Below are 13,513 nucleotides of genomic sequence, written 5' to 3'. Positions count from 1 at the left end.
AGTTGGACAACAAAGGAGCAGCGTTAGAGGAGGATGGTGTGTTCAACCATGTAAGGAATCAAATTGCCAAGGCCATGAATAGCCCGCAAGTTACAAGTTGGATGTCCTAGTTTCAAGAACCTATAGAAAATTGAAAAAGCGCAATTATCCAACAGTACTACAAATTAAATACACGATCCCATGACAATTTATTCCACATTTATTGCTCAGCTTACAGCTTTGTCAATGCATCCCAGAGTCCAGCAGGAAACATTATCAAGAAGCAACATGCATATATAAAGCCTTGGTCACACCAACATGTTTCATTTGCCGTACACATAAAACTACTGAAAACATAGCCTGGTCACTTGCTGACACTCAAATTGATCTTGATAGATAAAACAGAATCACGGAAGGAAGCCATTCAGCCTATCGAGCCTCTGTCGTCTCTTTCAAAGGGCAATACAGTTAGCCTCACTCCCCGGTTCTTTCCCCATTTCCCAGCAATTTTTTTTTCTTTCAAGCATTAATCCAATTCCTTTTTGAAATCTACTATTGAATCTGGCTCCACTACCCTATCAGGCAGTGCATTCCAAGTCCTAACTGCTCATTGCATAAGAAGTTTTCCTCATGTCGTCTCTGGTTCTTTTACCAAGCACCCTGAGTCTGTTCCCTCTGGTTATCTAACCTGCGGCTATTGGAAACAATTTCTCTTTGCTTAGTGTATCTAAACCCTCTGTGATCTTCAGCACCTCTATCCAATCCCCCCTTAGCCCTCTCTGCTCTAAAGAAAACAACCCCTAGTTTCTTCAGTCCATCTACATAACTGTAAACCCATATCATTGAAACCATTCTAGTAAATGTCTTCTATTCCTTCTCTGAAACATTAATTTTCTTCCTAAGGATCTAATCTTCATCTGAGAATTTAACAGTGTCAGAAGGTTGTTGGACATTGAGGCATCACGACTGAGCCTAATCCTGAGCTCACCTCATATCCACATATCATATTTTCCAGCAGCAGTCACTGGATAATGACCTACAAAAGGCAGCATGAATAAATTTTCAACTGCTTAGCACACAGGTGCTGATGCTAATTGTAGTTCCCTTACTATACTCCAGTTGAGCCACACAATGGGTAAGGATCAAATTTGTGACCACACTGATCTGAATGACTAAATGCCACTACTTGTAATTAAAAGACAACTTTGGACAACATGTTTACTCAATATTAACCTAATTAAAATTTGCTAGTTATTTAATGGAGGTGACTATGCCATCTATCTACAGATAGTTGGTTGGCCGCTATTGTAGTGCTAGCCAGGAATTACCCATAAGTTGAAAAGCTGAAAGCAGTCATTACTTTCTTAACAATCAGTAGTGCTGTCCCTATGTTGCAAATTGGCAGCATCTGCCCCTGCTGTTGATGGAAAAGCTCTGCCATGCTTACCGAGAGCAAGCTAAGGCAGTTGCCCTAATTATTGGTAGATAGGTGTGGCAAAGCTTGACACCAGGACAAAGAACTTCACTTGATTGGCTGCCCATCCACCACCTAACATCCACACTCTCCACCACAGACAAACTGTGGCTGCAATGTGTTCTATCTACAGAATGAACTTTAGCAATTTGCCATCTTCTGTAGTACCTCCAAAACATGCAACATCCACCACCTAGAAGGACAAGGGTAACAAGTACATGGGACACTGTCAGCCCAGATTCCCCTCCAAGTCACACTCTTGGATATAAATCATTGTTCCTTCATTGTTGCTGGGTCAAAATCTTGGAACTCTTTACCTTAACAGCATTTGGAGAGTCATCACATGGAGTGCATGTAGAAGACTCACCAACACCATCTCAAGGGGAACTAGGGATGAATATCGGCCTTACCAGTAATGGTCACATCCCAAGAATGAATTAAACGTGATAAAAGGTGTGATCTGGTGCCTGTTGGACTCACATTGGGAAGAATTTTCCTGTTGGCGAGTGGGGGCGGGGCCCGCTCACCGATGCATAAAATGACGCGTGGTGATTTCGGGTGTGCATCCTGACGTCACCGCGCATCACCTGATTTTCGGTTTGGCGGGTGTGCAGTCGGCTTGGCTGCGTGCCCACTGAACTGTCAAAGGCCTATTAAGGCCATTTTAAACCTAATTAATTCAATTTAATGAGCTGCCCGTCCAACCTTAAGGTTGGCAGGCAGGTGAAGAGCCCAGGGGAGTTTTTCATGAAACCTCATCCACAGGCAGGATGAGGTTTCATGAAGTGTTTTAAAATCTAATAAAAATTTATACATTTATTCTTTGACATGTCCCAGCTCATGTGATGGTGTCACATGAGGGGACATGTTTTAAAAGTGTTAAAATCCTTTATTTAAAACTTTGGCACTGAAACAAATCTCCCTGGGGCACCCCCGTGCCTCGTGGAGATCTCTGCACTCTTTCGTGCGCATGCGTGAAAGAGCGCAGGGAACCTATCAGGGAATGCCCCCCCACCCCCCGCCCGCACAGGGAGCGCTCAGCATTTCCGGGCGAGCGTCACGCTGGCTGGGCCTTAATTGGCCCGCCCACGTAAAATGATGGCACGTCCCCGATCGGGGGCGCCGATCGGGTTCGTGCCTGCCCCCGCCCCCCAACCGCACAACCCCCCCCGACGGGGGGAAATTTCTGGCCATTAAACCTCTGTAATGTGCCTTGGGTTTCCTCCTGCACCTTGTGTTCAGTAGGTTCTGAAGCTGAATTGCTGGGTTTGGTGAGATTTGAAATTTGAACTTGACCATTTGCTTTTCCAGTGGGTAATTCCACACTGATTTCACTTATATTTCCCTTGTGGTTTCCACAAATATTATTCATTTTAAGACGTATTACCTTCCCATTTTCCTTTGGAACACTACTGCCCTCAGGTGACTATCCAGCTCCTGCTGCACTCCTCTGTGGCACTTCGACTAGGTGACGCATCTCCCTTACTTTCTGTTTGCCTGTTTGGGAACTTCCCTGGTTCTTATTTAAATCTTGGAAGAAGGTTTCTGCTAATCATACTTTTGCTGCATTTCCTTCAACCTCTGCTGCTTCTGTTCCAGTTGCTTTCCTCCAGCTCTATTTTGGCCTTTTTAAAATGCTACAGGCTCTTCCCTGGCTATGTGAATCAAACAGGCTGTAATCTGGCCCTTTAAATTCTATTGGTTTTCCTTGAGCGTCCTACTGGTTCTATTGCTTCCCGAGGACCTGTGAAACATCCTCAATCCTCTGTAGCTGATCATTTTCCTGGTTCCCCGGTCTCTGTGAAATGCCCTGGATCCTATGGGGATAATACCATCCATGACAGTGGCTGGAAGCTCTATTTAACTTGCCTGAAAGCCAACCCAGAGCCATAGAGTTGGGTGAGGAGGATGAGGGTTCTGACGACATTTCAACACCCTCATCTTCCGCTGCATCCCTGGCCCCACCGCTAGAGCCAGTGGTACATGCCCCAGTGACAGCGGCTGCCCATGCAGAAACGCAGAGCTTGCATTCTCAGGTAGGTCCCCAGTGGATCCCTGCATGATGAGGCCAGCACCACACTCGTCAATGCCATACAGCCCGACACGTGAGCAGCCTGCCTCCACATCATCCAAGGCAACACAGGGAGCATCATGTAGGCGTGTTCATGAATGCAGGACGCCATTTCGCCTTGATCACTAAAGGATTCGCAGTAGTGTCATTTACTATCACAATGTTAATAGTTACTTACATGCACATTGTAAATACATTATGTACTTTCTGCTATGGATGTGGTGGTCTGTCTTTGCACAATGATAGCGACAAATAACAGGTAAACAAAAAGCAGCAGGTTCTTGCCAGTGGCAATGCAGACTGTAGCCTTAGTCCATCTGTCAGTGATGGCATGAGTGTGAAGGGTGTGGGCATGCATGTCCAGGTATGGAAGACTGGGTCTTTATTCAGATATTCAGAGAAAGGATTAGTCTACCAAGGGTTCGGCCATCCCAATATTTGTTGTCCATCCATAGGTGCATTTGAGGAAGTAGCGATGATCCAAATTCTTGACATCTGGTGTCGCTTCACCCTGAGTGGTGTGCAGAAGGCAATGAGGTGCACTTGAATGTTCCACAGTGATGGCACAGCGGCTGTTCCGCAGCTCAGGATGTTATGTGTCTTTGAGTGGAGCTTGCAATCCTATAAACTGAAGCCATGTCCCTCTAGATGGTAGATGCTCTGCGCTGATAAGAAGCCTAGATGAATTCCACAACTGCACGCTGTAGATGTCACATACTGCTGTCACCGTGAGGGGTGGTGTGTGGAGACTGGAAGAAAGTGGTTAGTGTGGCGAGTACACATGCAGCTTATTCCTGCACAGTCTCCAGTCACAGCATTTCTGTTGGCCCAGCCCTCCACAGGTCCTGAGTCTTAACTCATATGTGCACTCTCGACATGGTGGACAGGCTTTTCCAAGGCACAAGGTGAAGTTGGCTCTGGTTATTTGCTGGTCTCTAACATATAATTATTGCGCGGCTTTTAAAGGGCATCTCAAGGACAACCTATGGATGATGCTGAACCAAGGGTGATGATGGTGCAGGATTCAGCCATGCTGATGACATTAGGTGTCAAGGGTTGCTGATGGCATTCTCTCTTGTTGGGGATGGGCATCTCCTGAAAGATTGTGCAGCACCAATGTTAATGGGCACTTATGTGGCAATGGCTAGCCAGAGACTCGCTGTTCGATTTGTATTCAGATCCTAAAAGCCGCTTAGGTGAATCGTCTCTGTAATAAGAGGTCCCTGGTGACAATGGTGTACTGTACAGATCTAGCCATGGGTAATTGGGCCTGCGCCTCAGGATGTCTTCCATTGTCACCTTCCTTCTTGGTGGCAATCCTCATTGAGTCAATGGGGTCTTCTTCACCTCCTCCTCCTTCAACGATATAGCTCTTTTGGTGACCTTCGATGTGAATGTCCCTTGTATTATGTCCCTCACGACTCATATAATGGAGCGTACAGCAAACAAGAACAATACCCTACACCCTTGCAGGTGAGTACTGCAGTGCTCCTCCTGAGCGGTCAAGGCTTCTGAACTGCATTTTCAACAGGCCAAAATCTTGATCAATGATGGTCCTCATTTGCAAGTGGCTGTTATTATAGCAATATTGGGGTCCTGTATCTGGCCTCCTCCTCAATGGATAGCCTTTATCCCCCAGAAACTAAACATGGACCTGGGGTCTGGGCTGGAAAGGTTGTGGTAGGCATGAATGCCCCAGAATAAGTGAGCCATGGCAGCGACTGAGGAAACGTGCACATACATGTAAGTAGGTCTTATTGAGGCCACATACAACCTACACGTTGATGGAGTGGAATGATTATCAGTTCACAAATGTCTCTGGCAGCTACATTGGTGCCCTTGTAGTGATGTAGGTAGTCTACCATTTCTTGAACTTGTGGGAAGCCAGCTATGGAGGCAAAGCCCACTGCCCTCTGTGGATGCAACACCACATCTGTTTGCAAGTTGAAGTATTCCCCTATTCAAGCAAAGAATGGTGATGGTGATGATGCACCGGTGGGCGGGTAATTGAGAGACGTCTGTGACAGACCCCTAGAAAGAGCTGGCTGCTTAGAAATTGAGGGTCATGGTAACCTTGGTGCAACAGACAGGGCATGGGGATCAGTTGATTGTGGCGCAAGGTCTTCCTCCACCATGGCAAAGAGGTCTCTAACCATTTCTCTTGAAATTTGGTGTCTCCGCCTGCACTGCCTCCCACACATGTTGGGAAAATGTCATCAGAGATGGTACACCTTTTGTTCAGGGTAATATCTCCTCCTCTTTCCTGTTTCTCTCTGTGGTGGCTCTGTCAGCTCCTGGCCAGGTACCCTGGCTCTGACTGCATGCAGCTGCTGCTGCCCTTCCTCTACTGTGGGAAGGTGCCATGACAATTTTTTTCAACTTCCTTCCTCCACTATACACTCTCCACCCAGAGAGCCTGGCAATCTGTCCAGTCTCCCACTTGGCTGCCCAAGGCAAGGAATACACCTGAGAGGTGAGGGGCCACACAGATATGCTCTTCCATTTTCATAGCTGCCCCACCCCCGCCACGTGTTGACTGGCACCAACCTCTATCTCTAAAGCAAGCCTTCTGTGTTCAACATTAAAATTTGCAAGCCCCTGCACAAGGGAAACACACCTTTTAGGAGGACTTCAGAAGGATTTACAACTCCTCCATAAATTCATGACCCCCTCCCTAACAGCACTGCGGGTGTACCTGCACCACATGGACTGCAACAGTTCAAGGCGGCAGCTCACCACCACCTTCTCAAGGGCAATCAGGAATGGGCAATAAATGCTGGCCTAGCCAGTGAAGCTCACATCCCATGAATGAATATAAAAAAACACTGCAGGTTAAGGCACTTGCAGCAGTGAAAATTGTGTCAATTTAAACTCTCCACTAATTTTAAATGGACCACTAGATTACTGGCTTGCATCTGTGCAAATCACACCTTGCCTCCTATCCCCTACCAGTGAATATGGTTTCGGCCAGATATCCACAGAGTCTTCCTGACTCCATGAAAATCCTGCCCTATCTTTTAATTCTAGATTTATATTAATTAAATTTAAATTTCACCAGCTGCCGTGGTGAGATTTGAACCTGTGTCCCCAGAGCATTAGCTTGTGCCGCTAAATTACTAGTCCAGTGGCAGTGCCAATACACCACCATCTCCCCTGAATTACAGACCAGTAATTCTGGTCTTGCTCTCAGGGCTTGCTCTCTGAATTCTAAGCTCCCTTGGTGCAGGTAGCATCCCTACCTCTGAGCCAGATGGTTCAAGTCTCACTTCAAGACTTAATGGCCACGGAAGGTGTGCTCATAACGCAGTCAAATAGTTTGATTATCAACTGCAAGTCCCTTCCAATAAGCTTAAGACAGGTGGTAAGAGGAGGAGAGAAATCCACTCAGTTCTGATGAAAGACCATCGATCTGGAATGTTAACTGTTTCTCTCTCCAGAGATGGTGCCTGACCTGCTGAGTATTTCCAGCATTTCTGTTTTTACTTCAAATATGTAGTATCTGCAGTATAGTAAATCCATTTTCTTGGTGCAAAAGAACTATTGAATCTGTCCTTGTATTATGTCTTACTGCAATTTCATTGATTTTCCATCATTTTTATTGCTTCATAATAATATGAAACATGTTTTAAATGACGCAAAACATAGGATGAAAATATGAAATCACTTCTAAATTGCTGGTGCCCCGTGACTTATAATACTGAGCCATACAAAACAGGAAAATACTAGGTTTGATCGCCTTATCTGTGCTGGCTTAGCTGATCTCAGCTAAGATGGTGCGAGGGTTTCTAAACTGGCCTTACTGCATTTGGATTACAGGAAACAAAAGTAAAAAATAAAAGGGAGGGTTCTCTCTCCTAACCATTACGCAAATCTCTAAAGCCATTTAGCCACCTCATTTGCTGAGTTTAAGATGATTAGCCCTCCACTTAGTCTTTAGAGCGGACAGTCCTCAGTGATGCACAGCATTGTTTGTGTCTTTCCACAAGACCATAAGATGTGGGAGCAGAAGTGGGACATTCGGCCCATCGAGTCTGCTCCACTATTCAGTGAGATCATGGCTGATTTGATAATCCTCAACTCCACTTTCCTGCCTTTTCCCCATAACCCTTGATTCTCTTATTGATTAAAAATCTGTCTATCTCAGCCTTGAATATACTTAATGACCCAGCCTCTATAGCCCTCGAAGGTAAAAATTCCACAGATTCACTATCATCTGAGAAAATAAATTCCTCCTCATCTTTGCCTTAAATGGGTGACCCCTTACTCTGAGATTATGCCCTCTAGTCTTAGATTCTCCCACAAGGGTAAGCAACCTCTCAGCATCTACCCTGTCAAGCAACCTAAGAATCTTATATGTTTCAATAAGGTCGCCTCTCATTCTTCTAAACTCCAATGAGCACAGGCCCAATCTATTCAACCTCTCCTCATAAGAAAATCCCTCCATACCCGGGATCAACCTCGTGAACCTTCTCTGGGCTGCCTCCAATGCCAGTATATCTTTCCGTAGATAAGGGGACCAAAACAGTTCACAGTATTCTAGGTATGGTCTAACTAGTGCCTTGTATAGTTTTAGCAAGACTTCCCTATTTTTATACTCCATTCGCTTTGAAATAAAGGCCATCATTCCATTTGCCCTCCCTATTTCCTGCTAAACTTGTATGCTAGCTTTCTGTGATTCATGTACGAGGACCCCCAAATCCCTCTGTGCTGCAGCTTTCTGCAGTCTTTCTCCATTTAAATAATATGCAGCTCCTCTATTCTTCTTTGCCATGAAGAGATATTAATGTGCATAATGTTGTTGGAAATTATTTTTAAAGCGGATTTGTAGTAGGGTCCGTGTCTATGAGTGTGTGTGTCTGTGTGTGGCTTAATTGGATTAAAGCCAGCTAGTCTGGGTGCTTTGATGTATAGTAGTTTGAGATGTTAATTAGAAAAACGTAAGGAGGAAAAGGTAAAGTGGAATTTGCATTTTTTGAATAAGCCATTCAAAAGAATGGGCAAAATCTTGCACCTAGCTGGGAGACACCAAGCAATGTGTTTGTATGACTAATAAAATCGGTGGAATGAAAGGATTATTGTCAGGAGAGGTGAAATTAAAAGTGTAGGATACAATGTAAAACTTACATTCAAAGGGAAAGTTAGGTATAAACCGAAATGAGTTTTGTGTGTACAGGTCAGAGGCATGTAAGATCTAACCAGCCTATAAGCCCTACAACTGTGTCTGCAAAGGAACCAAATTGCAAGGGATCTCATTTTGAATTTGTAAGGTCAAATGTGCTTTGTCTGGTGTCTGTTTAAAGTCTATGGGTTATTGTTGCCTTGGTGAAGACTTACTTGGGAGTGATTAATTTGGGGATTTGTTTAAAAGGTATAGTAGTAATTTGCAGATGTGTATGTGTTTAATTTGTTGTTAAATTAATAAATGTTTAATTTAGTTTTATATAAAAACATCTTAAAGCTTGGCGGTTTTATTCCTGAATTCAGAGCTGCATCTCAAAGATACCAATTGAAAATATAGGTTAGGACAATTGTTCAAATTTCCTTCTATGATTTAAACGACTTAGCCTTTACCAGCTGCTGTGTCATAACATTCCTACCAAACTGCATAACATCACATTTTCCCACATTATATCCCATCTGCCAAGTTTTTGCCCACTCACTTAACCTGTCTATATCCCTCTGTAGACTCCTTGTGTCATCCTCACCACTTGCCTTCCCACCTATTTTTGTATCATCCTCAAATTTGGCAATAGTACATTCACTCCCCTCATCTAAGTCATTAATATATATTGTAAATAATTGAAGCCCCAGCACTGATCCCTGTGGTGCTCCCCTAGTTACAGGTTGCCATCCTGAAAGTGCCCCCCTTATCCCAACTCTCTGTCTTCTATTAGTTAGCCAATTCTCTATCCATGCTAATATACTACTCCCAACACCATGGGCTCTTATGTTATTAAACAGCCTTATGTGTGGTATCTTGTTGAACGCCTTTTGGAAATCCAAATATATTACATCTACTGATTCCCCTTTATCTATCCTGCCTGTTACCTTCTCAAAGAATTCTAACAAATGTGTCAGGCATCATTTCCCCTTCTTGAAACCATGCTGACTCTGATTGATTAAATTATGCATTTCTAAATGCTCTGCTATTACATCCTTTGTAATAGACTCCAACATTTTCCCAACAATGGATGTTAAGCTAACTGGCCTATAATTACCTGTTTTTGTCCCCCTCCCTTTTTGAATAAGGGTGTTACATTGGCAGTTTTCCAATCCTGTGGGACTTTTCCAGAATCTAAAGATTCGTGGAATATTATTACCAGTGCATCCACTATCTCTGTTGCTACTTCCTTTAATATCCTAGGATGCAACCCATCAGGTCCAGGGGACTTATCAGCCTTTAGCCCATTAGTTTCCCTTGTGCTTTTCCTCCAGTGATAGTTATTGTATTTATTTCCTCCGCAGCTTTTGCCCCTTGACTATTTAGTATTTTTGTTAACGCTTTAGTGTCTTCTACCATGAAGACTGGTACAAAGTATTTATTCAACTCCTCTGCCATTTCCTGGTTCCCCATTATTATTTCCTGAGCCTCATTGGCCTCTCTCTTCCATTTTTTATATTTAAAGAAGCTCTTATTGTCCATTTTTATATTACTTGCTAGTTTACCCTCAAAGTTTATTTTCTCCCTCTTTATTTTTTTTGGTCATTTTTGTTGATTTTTAAAACTTTACCAATCCTCTGGCTTACCACTAATCTTTGCCACATTGTATATCTTTTCTTTCAATTTGATACCATCCTTAGCATCCTTGGTTAACCATGGTTGGTTTATCCTCTTCCTTAAATCCTTCTTCCTCAATGGGATATATCTTTGTTGTGAGTCATGAACTATTTTCTTAAACATCTGCCATTGTTCATCAACCGTCTTATCTGCTAAACTCCTTTCCCAGTCCACTCCAGCCAACTCTGCTGTCATCCCTTTGTAATTACCCTTATTTAAGTTTAGTACAGTTGTCTCTGACCCAAGTTTCTCACTCTCAAACTGAATGCTAAATTCTACTATGTTATGGCCACTGTTTCCGAGGGGATCTTTTATTCTGAGATCATTTATTAAATCTGCCTCATTACACATTACCAGATCCAAAATAGCTTGATCCCTGGTTAGATCCACAACACGTTGTTCTAGGAAACTATCCCAAATACACTCTATGGGGAGAATTTTGCTCTCGGATGGCGGGCGGGCCCCACCGGCTCGGCGGCGGGCGGACAGCCGACCCCCGCCACCAAAACGGGGCCTGCTGCCATTTTGAGTGGGTGGGCCAATTAAGGCCCGCCCAGCAGCCTGCCCGACAGGAAGCGTTATGTGCTTCCTGTGCGGAGGGAATCCCCAACTGTCAAAGAGCGCACTGCTCCCTGAGGCAAAGACCTGTCTCAGGGAGAGCGCTGACAGGTAAGGAAAGTCAAAAAATAGAAAATTTAAAAATTATTAACATGTCCCCCTCCTGTGACAATGTCACACGAGATGGGCCATGTTATTAAAAGCACATAAACTTTATTAGACTTTTGAAAAACGGACATGAAACCTCATCCTGCCAATGGATAAGGTTTCATGTATTATCAGAAGCCCGTTGGGGCTCCTGGCCTGCCCGCCAACCTTAAGATTGGACGGGCAGGTCTTTAATTATCTTAATTAGCCTGTCAATGGCCTCAATTGGCCATTGACAGGTCGGCGGGCGGACAGCTGATTTCACTGTCCGCCCGCCTTCCTAAAAATTTAAAGGGACCAGGATGACGTTGGGGGTTCCTCCTGACATCATCCCGCGTCATTTTCCCGTCGGCGAGTGGGCCCCGCCCCCAAATCACCAACGGGAAAGTTCAGGCCTATGAATTCTTGCTCATGGCTACCTCTGCCAATTTGATTTTCCCAATCTACATGAAAATTAAAGTCACCCATGTTTAATGTACTGCCTTTGTTACGTACCCTCATTATCTCCTGATTTATTCTCTGTCCTACAGTATAGCTACTGTTCGGGAGCCTATAGACTACTCCCACCAGTGTCTTCTTCCCCTTGTTATTTCTTACCTCCACCCATATGGATTCTACATCTTCCGCTCCAAGATCATTTCTTGTTATCATACTTATTACATCTCGTACTAACAAAGCTAGCCCACCATCCTTTCCTTCCTACTTGTCATTTCCAAAAGTCACATGCTCCTGAACATTTAGTTCCCAGCTTTGATCTCCTTGTAACGAGCGGGATGAGGTTTCCTAAAGCTTTTATAAATTAAATAAACATTTTTCCTGAAATGTAAAAACAAGTCCCATCTCACGTGACACATTCACATGAGGGGACATATTTAATTAAATTTTTGATCCATTTATTTATCTATTTCAAAAGCACTTTATTTATTTCAAAAGCTCCGTGCCTCAGGGAGATTGAAGCACTCTTATGCGCGCATGCGTGAAAGAGCACTGGCCCCAACTCTCCCTCCTCCCTCCGTCCACACAGGTAGCACTGAGCACTACCGTTCGCATCTTATGCTGGGCGGGCCTTAATTGGCCCGCCCGCGTAAAATGGCGGTGCGGAGCCGATCGTGGGTAGCAGTCGGCTCCACGACCGCCCCCGCGCGAGTTGGCAGCATGCCCGCCAACAATTAAGAGGCCTATTAAAGCCATTAAAGTTTCAATTAGCGGGGATTTTTCGCTGCCCGTCCATCCAATGTTATGCTGGACAGGCAAGCGAATCGGCCAGGCGGCCTTTGGATTTTTGAGGAAACCTCATCCAAGGGTTTCTGATATTAATTAAAAAGAATAAAAATGTTTGGGCAGAATTTTTATCATCAATATGTTTAGGTGAGTAATTGTTATTGGTGGAATTTTGTTTGGAATTTCATAATGTTTATGTTTGGTTTTAAAATTCTTCAGCTCCCTGAGGCAGCTCTCTGCCTTCAGGGTCTTTCATTGCACGCGCCTCCATGCCCATGCTGACTTCAGCGCTTGCCCTCTTCCCACCTCGACCCCGGCGGTGCTGGGCCTTTCAGGGAGCCTTTCATGCAAGCTGGCATGGCAGCGTGAAATTGCGGTGGGGGGCCGATCGCGGGTGGTGGCCACTCCCGGGCCCGCCCACTTCCTGAAAATCCTGCCCATAATCTTCAAGGATATTTTGAGAAGTTTTCAATTCTATCTCAAATGTAAGGCATTTAATATATGTTTAGATGCTCCAACACCTAAATTACAAGGTTCAATTGCATATTGTATTCCTCCAGTGGAAATCTGTGCAACCAAATATTTTGACTCTAATTCTAGAAAGGATGCATTCTTTGTGTGTTCTTAGATGTGATTGTATTTTCGGTTCTTCCAGATGTGGTTTTACATGGAATTATATTTTCCATTGGTCTTTCTAAAACAAAAGAGTCCATTTCCTATCCATAAAGCATGGGTCCTTGCTATGCCTGCCTTTTTGTAGGATATGTTGAGCATTTCTTGTTCCAGTCGTACTTGAGCTCCCTCCCTCAATTCTTTTTCCGGTACATTGATGACTGTATCAATGCCAAGTTCTGCTCTTGCCCTGAGTTGGAAAGCTTCATCTACTTTGCTTCCAATATCCACCCTTCTCTCAGTGTCACATCGTCCATCTCTGACCCTTCCCTTTCTTTCCTTCACTTCTCTGTCTCTATTTCTGATGATAGGCTATCAACCACCCCACCAGCCTCCATATTCAATGGATCATTTTCCACCCTTCCCAACATTTTTAGCATGATGCCACCACCAAACACATCTTCTCCTCTCCTCCCCTTTTTGCATTTCAAAGGGACAGTTTCCTCTGTGGTCCACTCCTCAGTCACCCCCAGCCCTTCCTTTCCCATGGTACCTTTCCATGCAAAAGCAGGAGATGTAACACCTCTCCTTGCCTCACTGTCCAAGGCCGCAAACACTCCTTCCAAATGAAGCAGCGATTTATGCACTCTTCTTTCAATCTAGTAAACTGCAT

At 44.3% G+C, this 13,513-nt stretch overlaps 1 protein-coding gene across 1 annotated transcript in view; it reads right to left on the bottom strand.

Moving 5' to 3' along the window:
* The window catches only part of rims2a (regulating synaptic membrane exocytosis 2a), a 1,205,442-nt gene that overhangs the window by 502,670 nt on the left and 689,259 nt on the right, over positions 1 to 13,513 (bottom strand). The gene's annotated exons all lie outside the window — the stretch shown is intronic.

The sequence above is a fragment of the Cetorhinus maximus genome, chromosome 4, assembly GCF_964194155.1.
Source record: "Cetorhinus maximus chromosome 4, sCetMax3.hap1.1, whole genome shotgun sequence".
NCBI lineage: Eukaryota > Metazoa > Chordata > Chondrichthyes > Lamniformes > Cetorhinidae > Cetorhinus > Cetorhinus maximus.
The sequence above is the reverse complement of the archived record's forward strand: the minus strand, read 5'-3'. Positions and strand labels throughout refer to the sequence as shown.